The sequence below is a fragment of the Lissotriton helveticus genome, chromosome 3_1 (genome assembly GCF_964261635.1).
Source record: "Lissotriton helveticus chromosome 3_1, aLisHel1.1, whole genome shotgun sequence".
Lineage (NCBI taxonomy): Eukaryota > Metazoa > Chordata > Amphibia > Caudata > Salamandridae > Lissotriton > Lissotriton helveticus.
The window spans coordinates 135423412-135447365 of record NC_136061.1 but is presented as its reverse complement, the minus strand read 5'-3'; the positions used below and the strand labels follow the sequence as shown (position 1 = coordinate 135447365).

Sequence of the window (23954 nt, the reverse complement as noted above, 5' to 3'; positions counted from 1 at the left end):
ATAAGTTTAATGGTAAAGGTAGATCCTGCCTAAATAAAATATACTGGACTCCCTGTGGGAAAGTAATGTTCCTACGGGCAGTCTCTAAGATGTGGTCGACATGTTTCATGCCAGGTGTTCCAAAGGAATCGGTTGGCACTTCTTCAGGACCTTTGTGTAAACATAAAAAAGTGCACGATTGACAAACAGGGTTCAAGACTTTTGGGTGTAGCCTGTAGTGGGGCCCTAGTAGTCCTGTACTGGGCGTATTTGAACCCGTAGTATCAGGAACTCCTGCCCAACGGGGGGACAAGGAGCACAAAGTTGTTCCACTCAGTAGGGTTGTGGCAACTTGCTGGTATGCCTACCCTCGCTCCCGAGCCCCGGAAACAGTGAGCCCATTGAGCATTGCTGCGCCGGCCCGACGAGGAGCAAGGCCCAGTAATGAAGCATGACACCTCTTGGGGTGTGTGAAGGCAACATGACAAAAGCTTTGTGTTTTCCTCTTCCCCTTCCATCTTACCTTTAGGAACTGCACTCCCCGTGTTCAATACGTTCCCCTTGGAGCCACGTGTGCAGGACCTGCTTAAAGATTGGTTCCTGGTCCCACCCTCTTTCTTTCTCTAACTTTTTTGCAGGAGCAGGTAGGGATGTCATGTTTGGTGTCTGAGCAATTTTTATTTAAAACCCACATTAATGAAAAAAATCAGATTTGAAGTCCCAATTCAGAAAAAGCCCTTTTCAGAAAGTCTGCATTGTCTTGTCTTTGCAATTTGTTCCTGGGTCACATTACTAGATACAATTGGCAGTTTACCTTTCTGCATTCCTCCCAGACAGTACCGCAATGGATGGCCTGGGTGCTGGCAGAATGGTCCATCCTGGCTTGATGGTGGTTGGAGCTGTCACTGGCTTACCCACAAAGTACTTCGCAATTGTCAATTTTGCCCCTAGACCAATATGGGACCAGGACAAGGAACCATCTGGGCTTGATGGGAGGTTTAGCTGTCACCTACCACACTTGCACTGACTGCGCTCACACACAGAGGATTTAAGAATAGTAAATTTTGCCCCCAGACAGACTGGTACGCGGGCAGGAAAGCAGGAAATTGGAGATACTTCTGCAAGGGAGATTCCCCCCAAAGCTTCTTTCACTTCACAGCAGGTCTCTGTGTAAAAATAGCACCACCAGACCCACTCTTCAGTAAAGTTCTGGACCTCTGGATAATACAGAAGGACATCCTCCTGTCTTGAGGCCTGCCCTGCTTGCTAACAAGGAAGACTGGACCTGGGTTCTTCATCCCAGGCTGAGTGACTCCAAGGGTCAGCTGACTGACTTTCTGTTCTGAGCTATAGGGTCATGACAAGCTTCAGAGTCCTCTCTACATTTGTCAAGCTGATCTAATGCCTGGACCTGCAACTGAATCTCTGCTGGCCTCTGCAAGAGTGTATCCCTGATCCCCAAGAGGTGCCTTTCTAGGTCCTCGGCATAAGAGTGCACTATTCTGGCTCAAAAAGGGAGAAATTCTGAAGTTTTTGGTTCTTTGCGACAGCGAACAGCCCAGTTTGTGCCAATATCTTGCCTTCGGCACCAACCACAAACATGAAACTCTGGTGAACCCGGCTCTTTCAGGTACAGCGAACTCCAGCAATGTTCAGCAATTCAGAATCTGCACCACGCACTACAGCATCGAGAGACAACATTGACTGCCAAGGTGAATCTCCAACAATGATAGTTCCAAAGCATGGGGCCCCACATGGGGAAAAATCACCACACGGCCTGCTGTTAATCTAGCATTCTTCTGGACCGTTGCTCACTACAGTATCTTGTCCCCAGAGAGATTGATTAACTCCTTGTACAATCCCTCTGTTGCTTAGAACCAGGTCATTGAGTGCACAGTCTGTATTGCTCTCCAGTTGCTCTTCACCTGATATATGCTCCACTTGGTGTACTTATTCAGCTGTATATCTATGTATTTGTATGACTGCATGCCACAGTCAACCTTTCTGTCCACCCTCCTATTATAGGGTTTGGATGCCACCTTGAGTGTGTGCGCCAAGGGTAAGGCGCCCCTAGCTCACCCGACTATGCGGGTAAGCATCACAATTGAATATCCATACAATGTGCATAAGCAACATTTGCACTGATACTGCATGTATGTGGCATTTAATTTGAGGAGTGCGTGTGGAATGTGTTAAACTTTGTGCTTGTAAGACTTGTCTCTTTTCACGGTGGACGCTGACCAGCATATTGGTTCAAAAACCTACAAGCTGGAAATATCCTTTCACTAGCAGCCCGTCCCGACGTTGTCTGGGTATGAATTGCTGCCGGCCAGTAGTATATTGTTTTGTAGGATTTCGTTTTGATAGCATTTCTTATCTGTGACAGGCCTGTGAAACGCTCCGATTCACAGTGCACTGCTGATGCACTAAAGAGTGCGCGTTCAGTAGTGTGTGAACTCGTTTCCCTACTTTATTTTTGCCTTGCAATATTATATAGCGCGAACTCGACAACATGGCATGAGCACAATTTACATTACAGAAGAACACATTCATTTGTGGTAAGCGCGGAGAGACAAAGCGATTTGCCTGGAATCACAGGATGTTGAGCTGATGCCGAGATTCAAACGTAGCTCCCCAGCTCTAAAGTTCACAATTCTAGAACTTGTGGCGGGAGGTGTGTCTAAAAGTGTATGTCGGTGCTGGCCATCAATGAGTGAGACCTGTGCATTTTTCAAATGGGTGGTGATAAAAATATGAGTATGTTGCTGGAGATGTGGGCCGCCGTGCCACCAATGTACTTACCGGGGGAGGGTAAACACCCATTATTCCGCAACTTTCTTTCCGCACACCATCACTTCGCATACTTTCATTACGAAAGTACCATGACTCTGCAATGCCATTATAATGCATGGCATTACATTTTATATGCTTTTACCACACATACATTTACAACGAAATTTGTTGTTAATGCATGAATGGTAAAAGCATGTTTTTTTTAATGTATGGATAAGGTAAGTATGGGTATAGGGGTATATGTTTTGGGGTACTGAGGTATATGTTTTGGGGTGTTTGGCTATTTTAAGGGTTCAGATATAGTTTTGGGTTATGGGGTACAGGGGTAGTTTTAGGGTTTAGGGATAGGTATGGGTTTTGGGGTACAGGGGTATTTTTAGGGATCAGGGCTAGGTTTGGGTTTTGAGGTACATTGGTATTTATAGGGTTCAGGGCTAGGTTTGGGTTTTGGGGACAGGGGTTCTTTTTTATGTTGCAATCTCCGACAATGGTCATTCATGATGTCCAACAGTATCTTTGGTCTACATTGACAACCGTCTGCGATGCCCAGCCTGATCTTCATGCAACAGCGATGACCATCAGGGATGCTCTCCCTGCCTCTTGCGGCCTCTTCCACCGCGAATGGAACTCTTTGCGCTGGACTTTAGAAGGAACCTTTTTCAGCGGGACTAACCCGGTCCCTATATCAGGCCCATACACCATAGCTCGTAGCTTGACCTAGTGACCTCCTTTCAGTCTCGCATGACCAGATAACTGCAAGTGGCTCTTTGTGCTTTTAGGTGCCATACTAACCTGAAATCTTGAAATTGCTGATTGGAGTTGGTACAGTCAAATTATTTATTACAATTTATGCGATTTACTCTATGTTTCTAAGTTGGTATGGGATTTTTCTTGTGCTGTGTTTTTACTTTTTTACTGTTTGTGTGCTACATAAATACTTTACACATTGCCTCTAAGTTAAGCCTGATTGCTTTGTTGCCAAGCTACCAGAGGGGTGTGGTTCACCCTGACATGAATTGTGGCTGTTACTTAAGTAGGGTTTCACCTCATTAAGCAACAACCCAGGACCTGAGTGTAGTCTAATGGCAGTGGCTCTGAGGTTAACAATTACAGATCCAAAAGGAGTTTTTGCGAAGGTGGATATTTCAAGGTGCAGTGTCAAGTACAGTGGTCCAGGTGTTATACGTTCTGACAAGAAAGAACCTTGAGGCTAATACTGGAGATGGCACCTCTGATGTAGAGATTCCCCCTTTGGTGTCGGCACAACAGGAGACCCCTCAATGAAAAACACTGAGTGTCACACCTTTTCAGGTTTGGGCTGCGTCCCTACCCAGGAAGTCCTGAGGTGCCAGGCCAATATTTATTGTCATAATGCATTTTCTAAGCTGAATGACAAATTTAAGGGTGCATTCCTCCAGATGTGATTGTGGAGAAAGGGTATTTGCAGAAAGTAGCTATAATTCTTTCATACAGAGTACATCTGGTGTCCCGAGTCAGATTAGAGGCATATATTTTTTCCTGACTGTTTTACCTCCCCCTTTACCTCAGTTGCCATTGTCTGTCTCTGGACCCTCTCTCCACTCCTTCATTCCTCATGACAACATTATCTGCTTACCACACCACCATGTTTCTCACTTAGAACTTTTAAGCAGATTGACTGCTCCTTTAGCCCTTAAAGCATCTCCAGAATGATTCAACTGACAGATGAAGTAATGTGTCCAGGATCACACAATGTGGTAAAGTGCGGAAGCTGGGATTATAACTCAGGTATCCTAGTTTTGTTTTGCAACTATATTATATTTTGTTTCAGCAGCCCTGTAGGTTCAGATTGGGTGATGCTAAACAGTGCGTTTTAAGGTTGTATTTGTGTCAGCAGAGACATTAGCCAGCTGTCCCCATCCTACTCAGAAGCCGAAAACGTAATCCAGAAATTGCATTCACAGACACTCATTGCCAAATCTTTTAAAAATGGGTCACAATGTCCCAAATAAACTGCACAGTGTATTTTCCGGTTCGCTCGCTGCACGCTACCATCTGAAGCAATTTGGCATGAGTTTGTTTTTTACACTGATGTCTCACGATGGATTCGAAGTCCCTTCTCGCTGCGACTTTCCACATGGTGCCCAGTGGCACATATTTGTGATTACTGACCTTATGTTTCTTTTTTGGCTAGCTAGGCCTGCTGAACGTAAGAGAAATGCAGCTAGTGGCGAGAAACTGAACAGATAAACAATAAAGGTTATGAATAGCAAGAATAAATAACTTCTCTATCAACTTTCATTATAACAGGAAAATGAATTTACAGCATGAGATTCTTGAGAATACTTGTCATGTCCAGGTGAAAGAGAAGAAGCGGTATACGTATTTCAGTGTATTCAAGAACTTTATAAGAACTTACTAACAGTTTCTTATGTACACCATACTCACGTTTACAGTCTCATGCATACAATATATATAATGCTTCAGGTTTATTGTACAGAATATAATTTGTGCTAAATTCAGACACTCACTTTTACGACCGAGGACATCAGACAGAATTATTTCAAGACAAGGAACATAGGGCCATATGTATGAAGCAAATTCGCATTCGCAAACGCCGAAATTCGCAGAATTTCGGCATTTGCGAAAGCGAATTTGCCAAATGGTATGTATAAAGGAAAATCTGGTGCAAAACAAGGAATCGCAAAATTTGTGATTCCTTATTTTGCAATTGCATTAAGGAATCGAAAATTTTACGATTCCTTAAATGCAATGTATGAAGCAAAAAAAAATGCAAATTGTCCTTAAGGAATCGCAATTACTTCAAGTTGGTGTAATTTGCGAATTCCCTGAAAAATGCACATTTTTGCATTTTTCAAAGTGCCATGTGACGCACATACATGCCCTTAAGGCATGTATGTGCGCCGCATGTGCACCCATGCTTATTTCATGCTTATTTCAGGGGTGCAACAGGGTGTCCTTTGGACAGCCCTGCACCCTTGAAATTATTCTCAATTTGCGATTCTCAAATTGCAAATCGAGAATTGAGAATAACTTCCCATTCATTCCTATGGGAAAGTATTCATTAACTGCGATTCACAATTTGCAAATCGCAATTAAGGAATTCTAAGAATTCGCAAAAAAATTGCGAATTTGTACATACATCCCAATTTGAGATTCTGAAATAGCGATTTCTAAAAAAAATCGCTATTTTAGAATCGCAAATCAGGTTGATGATACATATGGCCCATAGTAACAATTACCAAAGAATAACATATAGCACTGAATGTGTTGTACAAGAAAGAAGTTTATAGAGTTTGCTCAACATGACAGTGTGTCTGGGCACCATTCAGGCTCCTCAACCCACACAGTGATTAGTTAATAAGCATGGAATAGTTTATCAAAGAAGTTAGTATGATCCTCCTATAGGCTACTGAGACCTACCTTGATAAAGATTGGCACAAGTGCACAGAAGGGCTGCATTTTAATTTAAGAAATTGCTCCCTTTATTTAAAAGCAATCACAGACATGGTGGTCTGCTGACCCCAGCAGGGCATCATCCCAATGGATACCAACGTGTGACCTACCTTATTGATATTCATGAAGTAGGTCAATTTGTGACCCACTATGAACCAGGTATTTGCGAACTGACTTATTAGTACAAAGGTCCTTTTGCAAAAACAGATTGGATTTGGTAAAACTTGGTGCACAATTTGTGACCACTTTTACAGACTCCATTTATCATACAGTTGGTCCAGACTGGCCATAGCGGGCACCGGGCGTTTCCCTGGTTGGCCTGAGTTTGGGCCCCTAGGGGCCATTTCTTTTACCGGGGGCCTGAAATATCGCCCCCCAATAACAAAATCGACCGCAATCAGCCCTTGCAAACCGCTCAGCTGAACCTCCTCAGCCCCCCTAGGGGGGCCAGCTGAGCAGTTTCCCAGGGCCAATTTCGGTTCCCAGTCATGCCCTGCTTCTCCGTTAATGTGTTTTTTATGTGTTTAATCTTTGCTGTTAGCAGCACATGCCGAAACACAAAGATATTTCCAGGGCCGGACTGGGAACCACAACCAGCCCCGACAAAGTGCTCGGCCGGTCCCCCCGCCCCCTCCCTCCCACTCGGGGGGGGGGAGGGAGGGGGGTGCCGCTGAGCTCTTTCCCGGGGCCGGTTTTCGGCAGATTTTATTACAGGGCAAATTTTGCAGCTATGCTGCAAAAACGGCCCTGTAACAAAAACGGTCCCCAGGGGCCCATAACCGGGCCCCACCCTTGTGGCGCAGCGGGGGATTGCCCGGTGCCCGCTATGGCCAGTCCGGCTCTGGATATTTCAAGAAAAAATAAATGCACAGACCCCCTTGTGTATCGGTGCACCTCACAGACAGGGACCATGAACTACAGTGCATACACTAGCCAGTCAATGCAGGGCTATTTCAGGAAAAGTTGAGCTGGATCAGTGCATAGCTGAATGCTTGTTTCTATGCGATTGTAGTGTCTAAGCTCATACACAGACAGCACAGCTAGGAAGCAGCGAGAGAGAAAATCACGGCTCACTGTTTTCAAGCTGTTCGGTCTGCAGCTCATGCATTAACTCTGAGAACTCGTTAACTGTAAGGACTCAGAAAAAGAGTACAAACTTCACCCCTCCATGCTTCAGTGCTGTGCCACCAGCAGCTCATTCACTAACTAGCATAGTTATCGAGGTTGTACGTACCTTTAAGTCTACAAGTGTTTGTAGAAAAGTGGCACATGACCTCCTCATATGCCTATCTTCAGGAGCAGAATAGGATCATAAAGCTGCACCTGATATGTTTCTTATGAGAGAGATAGCTCAAAGATTTCAGGGGCCTAGCTTCAGGGGGGAGGGGGGAGTTTGGGGTGTTATACCCCCTAAAAATGTGTTCTGTGATAAACAGTAGCGTGCAGGTTTTTTCGCTTTCTCTTTTTTAAGTATCGCAACAATACACACTCCTCTCTCTTTCTACTGCCTCTTAAGCTGCATTCCTGCTCTGCAATTCAAAATATATTTTATCAAGCTACGTCAAAGTGAATATTGGGAATTCTGAGCCTTACACCCCCTCACATTTACTGACCAAACTACGCCCCGGTCAGTACTCTTTTGACTAAGTTCCTGAATTGGGGGCTGCTACTAACAGAGGGCAGAACATTTTGTTAATCTGCAGAAGGGCCCTCATATATTTTTGTATATGAGGGCCGGTAAGGCTCGGAATCGGAAAATCAGAACCTTTTCGATCGCAAAATGTTATTTTTTTATTCACCAAACCAAAATTGTGATTCAGTAACATGGTACCATTTCTTACCAAATCGCTAATTGGGTTTGGGAATAAATTCAGATTTGGTCTTTGGAATGGGTGTGTTAAGGTCACTTCTTCCCGATACCGAATATTTTAGCTTTGTATAAACGTTTTGTCATCGAAATCAAGCCGCAAAACATTAATATTTTGCTATCTCTTTAAAGGAGAGGGTAAGCCATTCACAATTGGGAAAACATGGGCCTTGCACCCTTTTCCCTATGTGAATTTACAAAACCATTTTTTGTGAGCAGACAGTGGTCCTTGCCTGTGAATGTAGCCAATAACAGTGGGTCAAAAGGTATAGTCTACCTTATGTATGTTAATGAGGTAGGTCGAATTGCAACCCATTACCGATCAGTATTTAGAGAGCCAATCTTTTAATGGATAGGTTGGTTCTCAAAATACCAATGGATTCTTTAGAAGTCAGGGCGCAAATTGCAACTATTTCTAACAAATCCATTTTGTGCATTCCATTTAAGGAATTGTAAATTGCAAACCATTATTTGTCGCAATTTATGATTCCATGAATGGAATCTTTTTGTACATGGCGGCCTATATATGTTATACACCTGTGGTTATCTTTTGCAATCACATCAGATGTACTTGGTTTTCATGAATCTCTTCTGCTGTGCGAAACACCATGGCTATCAAGGGTTTTGAGCAGTTTCTTTTAAACTACATCGTGGCTGTAATTGGTCAGGCAATTTTGTGCTGAGAAAATCTGTGTGTTGAAAATGACCCTCTCTGCAAGGTCATCCCCAAACATTTTGCCTTCACTCCACCAATATTTGCTTTGTTGGCCTTAGAACTCTGTACTTTACCACTGCTCGCCAGTGTCAAAATGCTGGTGCTCTCTCCTTAAAACATGCTAACATTTGTTTATACCCAACTGACATATTAAATTTACTTGGCAGTCCATAGTAAAGTGGTACTACGTGTACCCAGGGCTTGTAAATTAAATGCTACCAGTGGACCTGCAGAACTAGTTCTGCCACCCACTTAAGTAGCCCTTTAAAAGTGTCTCAGACCTCCCATTGCGGAGCCTGCGTGTGCAGTTTTAAACTGCCATTTCGACCTTGTAAAATAAATATTTTGCCTGGCCCAAACTTTCCTTTTTGATGCATATAAGTCACTCATAAGGTAGGCCCTGGATAGCTGCAAGTGCAGGGTGCAGTGTATTTAAAAAGGTAGACATGTACTTTTAAGTTTCACATGTCCTGGTAGTGAAAAACTCTTACATTTGTTTTTTACTACTGCAAGGCCTAGCTCTCCATTAGGATAACATTAGTGTTACCTTATTACCTCTTATACGTGTAATTTCCAAATGGGAAGAGAGAACCCCTGCAAGTTTGGTGTCCCTGAAATCAAAATTTAAAATCCTAACCTATAGTGAAGTCGGATTGTAAATTGCAACTCTGAAAATGCCACTTATAGAACGTTGTAACTTTCTCGCCTCCGCCACCCCAGTTCAGACATGGCCATGTGCAAATCAGTCTGACTCTGTGCCTCATGGGAACAGTCCAGCCCGAATTGCCTAGCCATGTCTTTCCTGGACCGGAAACAAGCATCCTGGGACCGGTTTCTGGCTAATCAGCCGTCATCAACCAGGCTAGCTTGAATCCAGTGGCAAAGTGAGCAAGGGACCCAAGTCTGGACATACCCTGCCAACTAAGGGAGAACAAAGCAATACAAAAGGGTGTGATGGACGGAGTGTTGAACAATGCAAGCACTCACGCCCAGTCAACTGATATGGGTTTAATCCATCATCATTTTATAGCTCACTCCGCCACCCCAGTTCAGACATGGCCATATGCAAATCAGTCTGACCCTGTGCCTCATGGGAACAGAACAGTCTGAACTGCCAAGCCATGTCTTCCCTGGACCGTAAACAAGCATCCTTCAACCGGTTTCTGGCTAATCAGCTGTCATCAGCCAGGCTAGCTTGAATCCAGTGGCAAAGTGAGCAAGGGACCACCATCTGGGCATACCCTGCCAATATAGGGCAAACAAAGCAAACAAAAAAGAGATGATGGACAAAGCAAATACAAAGAGTTAATTTACAGAGTGCTGAAACTTTTCAAACACTCCCCCCCAGTCAGAGATCTGTGTTGAATCCATCATCATTGTTCTGTATTCTGTCCATGAACTGTTGTTTTTGCATTTGTCACCCAGAGCGGGACTGGTATGCTCAGACGTGAGTCCCGTGCTCTCCATGCCCCTGGAATCAAGCTATCCTGGCTGATGAGGGCTGAAAGCCAGAAACTGGTTCTAGGATGCTTGTTTCCAGTTCAGGGAGGACCTGGCTTGGCAGTTCAGGCTGGACTGTTCCCATGGGGCACAGGGTCAAGACTGATTTGCATATGGCTGGGTTCAAACTGGAATGGCATGGTGAACAAAAAAACGATGGATTTTAGTCCCAGATCTCTGTACTGGGGTGCATGTATGACATTGTTCTGCATTCTGTCCATCAACTTTTCTTTTAGGATTGTTAGAATGACAGGTGCATTGAGTAATGTAGAGACTGGAAACGGGATTAGAATTACTTGTTCTATTTTGCTATCTCTTGCACAAGAACAAATTAGGGTAGGACTTATATGAATTTGATATACATGATCATTGAAAAATCAGGATGAAGGTAGCATTTCCCTTCTTTTGTTTTGTTTTTATAGAGTGTGACAAAGAGACCACACTCCCACGACGGTCCCGGGTTTATCAAGTAGCATATACACTCAGGTAAGAACATATCCGAATAAAACATGCACTATGGAGATGGTGAGAGAGAGAGGATGCACAATGTATAAATGGGGAGCCTTTTCATTTAGAGACCTAAAATAATATCTTTCTGAACGTAACAGATTAGTGGTGTAGAACTGAATACTCTTTGAGCCACTTTGTCTTTTATTCCAGCACCACGGGTGTGATTGCTTGTCCTTATACAACTGGGTGGAAAAGTCCCTGGTTCTTTTACAAATAGCTATGGACTATGTAATTAGCAATGTAGTCACTTTTGGAAGGGGTTTAAGGGTTGAGGGCAAGAAAATTGAGGTACAGGTATACAAGCCTATTTCTTTATGTTCTTCTTTTACAGTAATTGGTTCCTCTATGCATCTGCGTATTTGGCGAAAAGGAGATTATCCACTGATCAAATAATTTGGAGACCCAAGTGTGGGTTAAGACCACGATTATTCTAAGGGACCAATACTCTGACGAAGGCCGCTGTGACCCATGAGGACTACTGATGAAGGCCGAAACATGTTGGTTCCTGCAAATAGATATAGGGGTATTAATCTCCCTAGTGTATCCAACACATTTTTAACACTATCGAGGGTGCCCAAGAATAAAAGTAACCTTGGGATCACCTCAGATAGTTTTAACATTATGATTTTTGTTTTGCACTTTATGATCCCTTCTTGAGGCAATAATTCTTTCCCTATTCTTTTGTTTGTCCTTATACTTTCTTTCCTCACCACTAAATTTCTAAAGAAATTCTTCAGTGCTCCGTCCAGTGTTTTGGTCTGCACCTGGGTGTTAGATGCAGGCCAATGATGAAGCATAACACTGCAAAGTGTGTGATGGCAGTATTAAGAAATTAGATTTCTTTCTTCCATTGCCCCCTACCCTTTCCTGTTCCAGACTAGATTATTCAAGTAGTTTCGGATGGGAACATATATTAGCATTTTCTAGAAGCATTCACATTAAAGTTTAAAAACCCTTTTTGTAGTTTTTTAGTCCTTTTCTTCGTAGTGAGTAATGCACTAATGGATACTCTGCCAGGAAGAAGGAATGCTGTGCTGCTGAAAGGACTGCCACTCTGTTGTACTGCTACTCTGAAGTAGGTACTGTGCTGCTGGGCTGACTGAGGAGGAAGAACTGGACTTATAACCCACCTTGAACCTATGACCCCAGATTGACTCAAAAGTCTAGTCTGATGGCCCCCCGATCTGAGCCTCGAGGACATAACAGGCTCCTCAACATATACTGGACCCCTCCTCTGTGAGTTTCTGACCCCCGAGTGGAGCCCATCAGGCCCTGGAACATTGGTGTGGCTCAGTGGGTCTTAATTCACATTTGTGGGCTCTTAGCAGCCATCAAAGGGCCCTTTCACACCAGAATGGTGCCACTCACAATGCATATTAGCACAGGGTGCTGCCAACCCGACATATTCACACACCAAGTATTAATCGCTGTGGAGGACTGCCAATTCGGGGCTACAGCCCACTTGTCCCCAAGGCCTACCTGCTCATCGTGTTGTGCCAAGCACCACCACCTTGCTTCCTGTGGCCCTCTCCAATGCGAATGGAGCTCATGGTACAAGACCTGAGAAGGTAAACCTTCAGCAGGACAAAGCTTGGGTTGTATCTGACCCGCGCTCCCTCACAGTCAGCACAAACCTTTGGATTTGAAACGGTCCAGTGCGACCAGATGTCATCAGTTGGTGCCAAATGCTTTCAGGCACTATATTGCATCTTATGATTTAGAAATTCATAACTCCAGATCTACTGATTGGATTTTTGTTGTTTTGGTCTTGTTTTATTAATACATGCTATTTTTCTAACCTAGTGAAGGACCTTTTTGTGTGGTGTTTTCACTGTTTGAAGTGTTTCCCAAATACTTTACACATTGCCTCTAAGTTAAGCCTGATTGCTCTGTGCTAAGCTACCAAGGGGTTGACCACAGGTTATTTTGGGGTTTCCTTGTGTCCTACCCTGACTAGGAGTGTGATCACTGCTTGTCTAGGGCTTACACCCCAGTCAACCAGTAACCTAATTTCTAACGCCATGAAACAGCATCAATTATGGAATGGGTACAGAAATTTAATGTATCTAGAAACAGTGACTGTCAGAGGCAAATGGCTCCCTTACATAGCACCAACATGGTGTGACCTTAAGGTACTCTCATATCCTTTTCTAGCAGAGTGCCAATGGTGGGCTAGTACTCTGTGTTTTCCCCTCTGACCTAATACATGTGCCTGGTTAGTAAAGGTCTGTGGCCGTGCCCTGCACCAACCCCTTATGTCCCCAAGCCCTGTGTCACCTAAACTAGCAGTGTCTGCACAAGATGTAGGCTTCAGCTATACCCTGGGTCTAGCACATGTAACCCCAAATGCTGCTATGTGCAGCCTTTGATCTGGGGTCTATGTTTTATTTTTTCATTTTTAAAACCAATCAATATTAACAGGGATTTGTAGATGTAAGATGGCTTCTGCATTTAATTATGGATACACAAAGTCCAGGTGGTTCTTTGAGTTTGCAGGTCCTGTTTTAGAAATTCTTAATTGTGTAATTTATTATGAATCCCCTCTTGGGATCTCTTTGCAATTTGCAATTTCTTTACCAGTCCCATATTATCTCATACACATTTTGACTAGAGCTTCTAGTTTTCTTCTTCACATCTGATCTAGTTAGAATGCCATGCACAAACACATTTACAAAGCAATTACTTCCTTCTCTTGAATCAGACTTAGGGCCTACTTTCCAATGTTTTGGTGCAGGGCAGTGCTGCAAGGAATCTTGCTCCGCTGCCCTGCTGTAAAGAAAAGTGCAGAAATGTGCTGTATCTATGAGAAACGTTGCATTCACGTCCTTTTCCCCATCGCTGGTGCACAGTGAGCTGCCAAGGACCAACACAGGCACCCTTGCTATATGGTGCGTGGGTGTCTGCATTTTACGGGTGATTGTTTTTGTGCAAGAAGGTACACCTTCCTGCACAAAAACAATCATGAGAGGTGCTTTCCTCTTTCCAGGTGTGCTACAAAATGTAGCATACATAGGAGGAAAGAACGAGGAGAAAAAATTATATTTCGACTTGTTATGCCTCCCTAACACCTCCAAAGGGATATCGCTAGAATCCGATTCCTCGTAAATCTGGGAATGCTTCTCATTCCCTGGATTTTGCGTGGGAACACCCACAGCAAAACCTATGGGGCACATATTTACAAGACCATGAAAAGCCACGTAAAGTGGCTTTGTGTGGCCTTTGTAAATGTAGCCCCTCAGTCTCTTTGAGCAGTTCCTTTCTTCACAAACGAATAGTGCCTGCTCCATACATCATTCTGCTATCCAACCTCTTGTCAATCAGTCATCAGCCAATGTTATGGATGATTATTGCCCAATTTGCATCCTAGCGCCAGTTTTGCCCTGATCATGGCTCATCAGCCAAGTATAGCCTGGTTCCTTTGACACAGTGATGTGGGCGACTAGGGGAGAACCGGTCCTGGGTTGCTTATGTTGTGGTTCAGGATGGACCTGGCCTGGCAGTTTGGCTAGACTGTTCCTGTTAGAGCAGAGTCAAGACTGATTTCCATATAGTTGGGTCCAAACTGAGGTAACATGGTGTGACAAATGGATTGGGATGCTGCCCAAGTAATTACCAGTGGCTGAGATTAATTCAAGTATTCCATCCATTACTTTTTGTATACTTTAATGCGTCGCCCTAAGTGGAATAGGTATGCACAAACATGGGTTCCATGCACACTGTGTCACTGGAACCAAGCTATACATGACTAATGAACTCTAACTAAAACAAAACCAGTTCTGGCGCTTGCCTTCCAGTTCAGGGAGGGCCCGGCCTGGCAGTTCTGGCTGGACGGTTCTCACTGAAGCAGGGCTAAGAGAGGTTTCATATGGCTGGTTCCAAACTAAGGTGGCATGGAATGCAAACTCTCAATGGATTGGGATGATAATCGAGCAATTACCAGTGGCTGAGATTAATACAATCATTCCATCCATCACCTCTTTGTATACTTTAGTGGATCTCAGACCATGGGCAACTAAGCTCAAACCCCAGGTTCAGCTCAACATCCTGTAATTGTGAGAAAATCACTTAATATCCCTGTACCTAAAAAGGAAACCAATGTCTAGTTCTATTGTGAAGCACTCTGATGCCCTTGACAAGGTTTCTGCTAGGAAAAACAAGACCTAAAAACAGAGGCGTTACCCACACCTGGGGCTAAATTCCAGAAAAATTACTAAAGAATATCAGGTTGGGTGAATGCCTTTCACTGATTGAACTCCAGCATGTCCCACGCTTTATTGCGGACTTTGGCATATTTACTAGTACAAAGTAACCATGGGGGATACCAAGGGGAGAGGATGTGGACTAACGGCTAGGACGTGGATCTCAAATCTGGAGGCACCAGGTTCTATTCTCGGCAGTGAAGCTCAATGTCCTGTGATTCTGGGCAAATCAATTAATCTCCCTGTGCCTAACAAAAATAAATGTGTCCTTGTGTAAGGCAACTGGTGCTCATGTAAAGCTCTCTAATACCTTGGATCAAGTTTGCGCTCTGTAAAACTAAAATAAAAAAATAAAAAAGGCATCATGAAATACAAAACAATCTTAAGCAGCTTGTTCACAGCAATTGATTAAGAAATATCTCAACCATGTTCCTGACAAATTTTTATGAAAGCACGTTAAACATGGTCAATGGAAGAGTGGCAGCTATAGTGTACTTCCAATTTTAGATAGTGTGTATGTAAAACACAACTATGTAAAACAGAACTTTTAGAGTTAGCATCCTGAGTGAAGCACATGTATGTAAAACAGGCCTGGACTGCTCCTACAGGCAAACATTTAGGAATTGTGGGAAATGCTTTCAATGAAAAACATATTGTGTACTCGCTCGCCTAGCTCTATTTGTGAAATTTATTTTTTATACTTCCATTTAATTCAGCTTCAGGTACCTGTGACTACACTGAGTTTATAAAAAGGGATTCTGCCATCCTGAAGGATAGGGCTTTGACGAAGTCTGTGCCTGGAAAGTCTGTACTTTTTGCAAACAATTCTAGGGGAGTGCAAAGTGTTAATTTTTCAAACAAAGCCTTCTGGGCTCTGGCAAACTCCCTTCTGAAACAGCCTTGTGCTACTTTCTTGGCCACCTCATTTCTATGATGCTAAATACATCTTGAAAAGACCAAGAAACATTCCCTAGCCTTTCCCTAGTCTTTCCCCAGTATTAGTCTAGTGGCCTGTGGCACAAGAGAGGTTAAGGACAGCTATCATTACCAGTGGCGGTTCCTCCAAAATGGCGGAGGATCGCCACCCCAGTGCCTGGCTCAGAGCCAGCAATTGTAAATTAAAACAATGTTCTTGCATTGTTTTAATTTACATTTGCTGGCTCTTAGCCAGCGCTGTTTGGAGGGGCGGAGCTGAGGTATGGGCGGGGCCGAGGTATGGGAGGGGGAGGAGGAGTGCTAGTGTACACTACTTCCTAAGTGTGCATATGTGTTTTGGCAAGCCCTCTCAGGTCAACCGAAACACACATGTGCACTTAGGTTTTTTCCAGCCCAGCTGCATTGAGCAGCCGATCTGGAGAAACCCCACAGATTCCCTGGTCTGAGCAGGGCATCTTTTCTGTCTGCTCATATCAATCGCGCAGGGACTTGACAGGGAGTCTGTCTCAGGGGCTGTTGGGACCAGCAGGCAGGAAGAGGAGAGATGGCATGAGGAGACACAACGCTGGAATGGCTGGCAGCAAAAGGTATGTTTTCTTTTTTTTTGTACATTCAATCCCCCCTCACCACTTGCAACGCCTCCCGCGCAAGCCCTCCCGCCCCACCACCCTTCGTTTATGGCGGTCTCCGCTGATCAGTACCTTCAGTTACACCCTTGCCTTGCCCACAAGTCAATCCAGGTTTCCTAGTGGCAGTGGTGGGGAAGCCACGGTTTTCCCTTCCTCCTTCCCGCTGCCCACTTCACCAACAGAAAAAAATGACTGGACCAGGAGGTTAAGGTTGGAAGGGGGGTGTTAGAAATGGGGGTCTCTAGTTGGCAATAGTTTGCATCTTGTCCAAGTAGGGACCCTTCCTTGCAGTCGGGATAAGGGTGTTAGACTCCTATAATAACCCCTGCTCACCCCCTTGGTAGCTTGGCATGAGCAGTCAGGCTTATCTTAGAGGCAGTGTGTAAAGTATTCGCAACTAACCAACAGTAATACGGTATAAGCACTACAAAAGGACACCACAACAGTTTAGAAAAATATCCAATATTTTTATGTGCTAAGGAAAAGAGCAAAAACGATAAAAATCCACAATACAGTACTTAGAAATCTTCAGTTATCAAAATAACCTTGAAAACCAGTTTCTTGAAGTCGATAGCTCCCTCTGAAGCTATCACCTCATCGTGAACAGACAAATCCAAACAGTTCTGGTGGACCGCAGTGTCGCGGGCCAGCTACCAGGCCCGGACTGGCCGTTGCGGGCACCGGGCAATTCCCCGGTCGGCCGCAAGGGTGGGGGCTGTTTTTTGGGCCCCTGGGGGCCGTTTTTTGACAGGGCCGTTTTTGCAGCAAAGCTGAAAAATCGGCCCTGTAACAAATTCGGCGGAAAAGCGTCCCTGGTAAAGAGCTTGGTGGCATCCCCCCCTCCCCCAGGGGGGGGAGGGGGGCCGGCCGAGCACTTTGCCAGGGCCGGTTTTGGTTCCCAGTCCGGCCCTGCCAGCTACGGTGTCGGGAAGACCCGCAAAACAGTACCTTTAGAAATGCAGGGTGTTGGCGACCTCTCGTTGACCTTCCGAAAGCACAGCGTCTGCAGGCGTCGGTTCCGGAGGTTGGTGCAGGAGTCGTAAGGTCCTTGAAGTCATACATGTTGCAGATCAAGCTCCTTGTGGTTGAAATCAGGAGTGCTGGCGTTGGCAGTTGGCAGGCATTGGGTGCTGAGGTGTGAAGTGCAGCAGTGCGGCGTGCGGTGCCCTCAGGACACAGTGCGTGCAGCGGCTTGGTGGCGGTGTCAGATGGCATCGTCGGTGAGACCAGAAGTGATGCTGTGCTTGTCATGGTGCTGGCAGGTCATGGTGCAAGCAGCGGCCTCGTCGTTGCTGAAGCGCTTTCATTGGCTGACGAACCGGAGTCAATGGCGCCGGGGTCGGAAGACCAAGGCTGCGATGCAGAATGAGGGCTGTGCATCTTGTAACTTTACAAGCGGTGCCCTTGATTCACAGTACTAGCAGCGGCGTAGCTTTGAGCGTGGAGCAGCGTCGTTGGGGATACCAGGGCGGCGTTGTGAAGCAAGACGGTGCAGAGTGCGCTGCCCACAGGCCGCGGTGCGAGCAACGGCTCGGTGGCGGCATCAGCATGCATCGTCGGTGCGACCAGGGTCATGGTGCGGCGCTGGGGCAGTGCCCTCTGCGGTGCCTTCAGGAATCGGAGTCAGCAGCAACGTCATAGCCGGCGTTGGGTTGCTTTTTCTTCTGTTGCAGCACAACACACACAGTTCCCAGTGCTGAGGGCAGAGGAACTTGAAGTCTTTGCTGTTCCTGAGATTTCTTGAACAGGGGGCAAGCTCTACCTCAAGCCCTTGGAGAAACTCACAAGAATATATTGCAGAAAGTCCAGTCCAGTCCTTTCACTGCCCAAGACAGAAGCAGCCATTGCAGGCCAACACAGCAAAGCTCACAGCAAAGTGGTAGTTTCTCATCACAGCTTCTCCAGCTCTTCTTCATGGCAGTCTTCTTGGTCTAAAAGAGTTCTAAAGTTTAGGGGTTTGGGACCGTCTTTTTATAGCCCAAAATCCTTTGTCCTCTCAGGGAGAGAGTGTCTGTGCCCAGCCAGAACCAGTTCTGTCCTCTCTGGTACAGCTTCCTGGCAGGAGGTGGAGACAGCATTGTCAGAGGCAGACAAGGCCTATTCAGGTGCAAGGGAAATTCCTCCCACCACTCTAAATGCAGACCTTGCCTATTCAGGTGCTATTGAAAACTCCTCCCACTACTCTGAATGCAGCCTTTACCTTACCTTACCTACTCTGAATGCAGCCCAGGTCTATTCAGCCCAGCCCTAACTCATTCAGGAAAGGCAGGACACACATCAACCCCCCGGTGGCCATCTGAGAGAATGCACCTCCCCAACCCCAGTCACTCCAAAGCCAGATAGTGAATACGCAGAGGCACACAGGATGGCTGAGTAAGATATACCTACTTTCTAAAAGTGGTATTTTCAAACACACAATGTAAAAATCACCTTTTCTAAAAGCTGCATATTTAGAATCTGATTACAGGCATACTAAACTTTATTTTCCCACCTAGTTCCCAGGGCCAGTTACGTTTATAAGATGTTATAAACAAACTCCCGCTTCTGTGCTATGGGAACAGGTATCCGTGCAATAGTGAAATACGAAATAGGCAGTAATTCACTATCAGGACATGCCACACACACCACATCATGTCCTACCTTTCACATACACTGCACCCTGCCCACAGGGGTACCCTTGGGCCTACCTTAGGATTCACTGACATGTAAGAAAAGAGAAGGTTAGGGCCTGGCAAGTGGATACTCTTGCCATGTCGACATGGCAGTCCCAGACTGCACACAGGCTCTGCAATGGCAGGCCAGAGTTACATTTACAGGCTGCTGTGTGAGTGGCACAATCCAGTGCTGCAGACCACTAGCAGCATTTGATATACAGGCCCTGGCACACTCAGTGCACCTTATTAGGGACTGACAAGTAAGCATGAGCGCAAAATCCGCTCCGATCGCGGATTTTGCGGATTTTCGGTGAATCCGCGATCCGCGAACTCTCGCGGATTTACCGAAAATCCGCAATCCGCGATCGGAGCGGATTTTGCGGTCAAAAGTTCAAGCGAGCCTAATTAACGATGGCGCCGGCAAGCTGCCAGCGCCATCCTGCAATAGTTACTTAATTAGCTTCAACAGGAAGCTCTAATAGATAAGATACAGCAGGGGCTCGAGCGCCTGCTTTATTTTAACAGTTGGAGCTTCCTGTTGAAGCTAATTAAGTAACTATTGCAGGATGGCGCTGGCAGCTTGCCGGCGCCATCGTAAATTATTTCAACGGTGGTGTCTTCTTGAATAAATATGAAGGGCAGGGTTCATTCGGGCACGACGGTCCTGGCACAAAAAAATAAACCTCAACAGGAAACACTTGCAGATATCAATAAAGCATGTGCCCTAGTTGAAGCTTAAATTCAGTGACTCATTCATCAGCCCAAAAATTAATCTGCTGCTCTGATCGGTCTCTGCCCTTTTATACACACAAGAGGCATGCTCGCATGGACGCCCCGTCCGTTTGGCCCCGCCCACACACTCGAGGTGTGCACCGTCTTCCCGCCATTTACCCACTATGATGGACATTTCACTCAAGGGACCCCTGCGCACTTCGGCGCGATTGCATAGTAACACACACTTGGTCGCTGGAACTAGTTGAAGCGCAAATGCAGTGACTCATTAATCAGCCCAAAAAAAATCGTGAGCGTTGGGAGGCTGGGCAGATGTGCCTTCTTCCCAAATATATCATCGAAAATCCGCTGTGATGCTGCTCTGATCGGTCTCTGACCTTTTAGACACACAAGAGGCATGTGCGCTCGCGTGGAAGCCCCGTCCGTTTGGCCCCGCCCACACACTCGATGAAGCCCCGCCCCCAAATCCGCAAATCCGCTAAATCCGCGGATTTTGCGGATCCACGATCCGTGGATCCGCTAAATCCGCGAATCGTGGATCCGCAAAATCCGCCCATGCTTACTGACAAGTAAATCAAATATGCAAATCATGGAAACACCAATCCATACCACAATTTACAACAGGAGCACTTGTGCTTTAACACTGAACAGCAGTGAGAAAGTGCGCAGAGACACTAAGCCAGCAAAAACAGAGTAAAAACCGGGAGGTCAGAAAGCAAAAACTGAGGCAAAACACGCCAAATGATGCCATGTCTAACATGGAGGAAATAGAATTCGTCTTTGTGTCTCCCCATGCAATCACCACTTCCTGGTTGGTTCTTCCATTGCTCTGTACAGCTCCCTCCGCTCACCACCCCCCTCTGTCTACAAGAAGGGACAATCCATTCAGCTTGTGGCTCCTACCCGGGGTAGTAACACAGAGCTCCTCCCTCTCACAATGCTTCTTTCGCCAAACATTTCAGTACTCTGCCCTTACATCCAATAATTGATTTTGTAGAACATACCCCCTAGAAAAACCTACATGACTTCGCTATTTCCAGACTTACCCCAGTGGTGAAATGATTAAAGTAGTAATCCTCCTTGAAAATGTATGAATTAAGGTACATTCGGTTTCAGAAAAAGAAAATGCAAGGAGTGATTTTCACATGAAAACTCTCATATCAAAAACTTGCAATCTGTGTATAATGGGAGCACTGAGGAGAGTTAATTTGAGTTTGCAGAAGATAATTTTTGCATCTTCACACACCCCTGCATAATGTATGGCATTAATGTGAAAGCATTGTGCCTGCTGCACAGAATCAATTGTGCTCTTCTGCAAGGCAGGTAATGGCTTTTTAAAGTCTTTTTCGAATTAATTCGAAACAAGGGTTATCTGGTTCGAATGAATTTGATTTTAAAAGAAGCCATTAAGGTTTTGGAACGGATTTGATAATGAAATGCTTCGAATGATGTATTGTTGCTAGGTAACATTTATGCTCAAATGGCTCAATAAATTATGCTGGACATTTGTTCCAATAAATATTTGCGCTAAGGCTGTTCAGGGTTTAAGCAACATTTGTGAATTTACGGCGTGACATTCTTTCTGCGTCTTCAGAAATCCTATTATCACACCCACAAGAGTGGGAACTCATAAATATATGGCTCTCACCAAAAGGAATAATTCCGTACAGTTTAGTCAAGTTTCAAGTAGTCGGCGAATGCCTGCTCTGGAAAAACAAAATACATTTAAATTAAAAGTAGTTTTGCTACCAGCAGCGATTAATATGATCATATTTATGCTAAAGAGATCTAAGCTGTCTACTTGACACTTTTAGTATCACTGATTTATGTAATATGTAATAGTATGTCTCGTGAAGAAAAGTAAAGGGATTTCTAAAGAGTCAGTGGTGTGACATTACAGTTACTTGAGCGATGCTAGAAAGCTAATGCCAATGGGCAAACTAAAAGAGGATTGAATTATTTCATTAATCCTGACAGTGACCCGCACTACTGTTGCGGTGTGTGGGGACTTCCCATTTCCAAGTTAACCTTTGATGTCAGCCACCTCGGACCCGGGGCCGTAGCCCATGTGCCTGTTCACTCAATGACAGCCTCATCCATCACGTATGAGGTCATTTGAGCTTCAAATGTAGAGTGGCAGTGCCAGGCGTTCACCAGCACCCACCCAAACGCTGTGTAACGGGAGACATTTATTTGGCTGGGTGATGGGCACATGCATTCATGCTAACTCACTGCTATGGGAAGGTGTCATCAGGAGCACTTTACGCTGTCTATTACTCCTACTTATAATATAATACACAAAGAAGCTAAGAGGGAAATAAGGGTACCTCCGGGATAGCCCTCCACTCAACTAACCTAAATACCAAAAAATCCCTGTACCCTGGACGTTGGTTAGCATTCATCTAATAGGCATCAAAACACTATTTGCTGGAAAAAATATACTCTTTAGATCCAGCCTCACCCCTCTCTATATGTAGTTAGGTGTACGCTATTTTGTGCCTGACCGTCCAAATCAAAGCGTTGTTTGTAACTGCAAGCGGGAGATTCCGGGCAGAATTCAACTCGACACATCCAATGATGTCTGCTGAACTGAGACAGTCCATCCACCCACACTTGAAAAATAAACACAATAAAAAATGTGTGGTGAAAAGGAAGGCACCTCACGGGCGAACAACCCTCGGGGCGTTTGGCAGATGTCACCAATTCCCTGCCCCTTTCTCATCATCGGTCGCCATTTCTTTTCAAAGTAAAATGAAGAAAAACAGGTGTCCAAAACAAAACCATCCGAATTGTGCAGAAGGACAGGTGCAAAACAAGAAGCTCAAGGAATCGCTCCCTGATGTGACAAAAGAAAGTGATTAAAATCAGCAGACACACCAATGGTACAACTTTATTACTAGATCTGGTGTGTACTGGTGAAATGAAAAGGCTGGTAGCTTAATGTCGCATACCAATACCTGTAACCAACATGTTTCACTGCCTTATACACTTTATGGCAGATTAATCAGGGCTCATCACTCGGTCACCGCACCAATGTTGGACATCTTCATTATGGAAACCTCAACCAGCCACGTCCTCTCATACCGGCTGGCAAGGGAAATCTCTCAGCCCTACTGTTGATTGTCGTATCAATCGTACGGGTACAGAACCAGGACCATAAATCATCCCATGGGCTTTCTCAGCCCTGAACGGTTACATTTTTGTACCAGTTTGCAGGTTGGTTATGTACTACCCAATGGTTTCAGTTTCTGCACCTGCATCAATCTTTTGTTTCGATTTTGTTGCATGATATCAATTGGGGACCTATGTCTGAAAACAAATACATTTGAGTTATTGCCCTGAACGCCCCGAGGGTTGTTCGCCCGTGAGGTGCCTTCCTTTTCACCACACATTTTTTATTGTGTTTATTTTTCAAGTGTGGGTGGATGGACTGTCTCAGTTCAGCAGACATCATTGGATGTGTCGAGTTGAAATCTGCCCGGAATCTCCCGCTTGCAGTTACAAACAACAGTTTGATTTGGACGGTCAGGCACAAAATAGCGTACACCTAACTACATATAGAGAGGGGTGAGGCTGGATTTAAAGAGTATATTTTTTCCAGCAAATAGTGTTTTGATGCCTATTAGATGAATGCTAACCAATGTCCAGGGTACAGGGATTTTTTGGTATTTAGTTTATATTACTCCTACTTGCCTGCCTTTCCTCATTATTGCTCCGTGGTACATGTCTGAGGCTCGGAAAAAGACCCTAGGAGTGTGCAAAATATTTTCCTACACTTAGGAAGTCGGGCACAATTCGAAAATACACTGGCAAAGCAAGCAATGTTTGTCATCTTCACTCAAGGCATAGTTAATCTCCTGCAGGAGCAGAGAATTTCATGCATAGGCACAGGTTGCCCTGTGGTCAGGACATCCTGGCCAATGAAATGTAGAAATAGGCAACACACATCATTGCATCCTAACCATGTGCAATGAATGGGGGCTG

At 45.0% G+C, this 23954-nt stretch overlaps 1 protein-coding gene across 1 annotated transcript in view; it reads right to left on the bottom strand.

Annotated features, from left to right (window-relative positions):
• CALN1 (calneuron 1) overlaps nt 1-23954 on the bottom strand; it is a 1178007-nt gene that overhangs the window by 376042 nt on the left and 778011 nt on the right. The window lies entirely within an intron of this gene.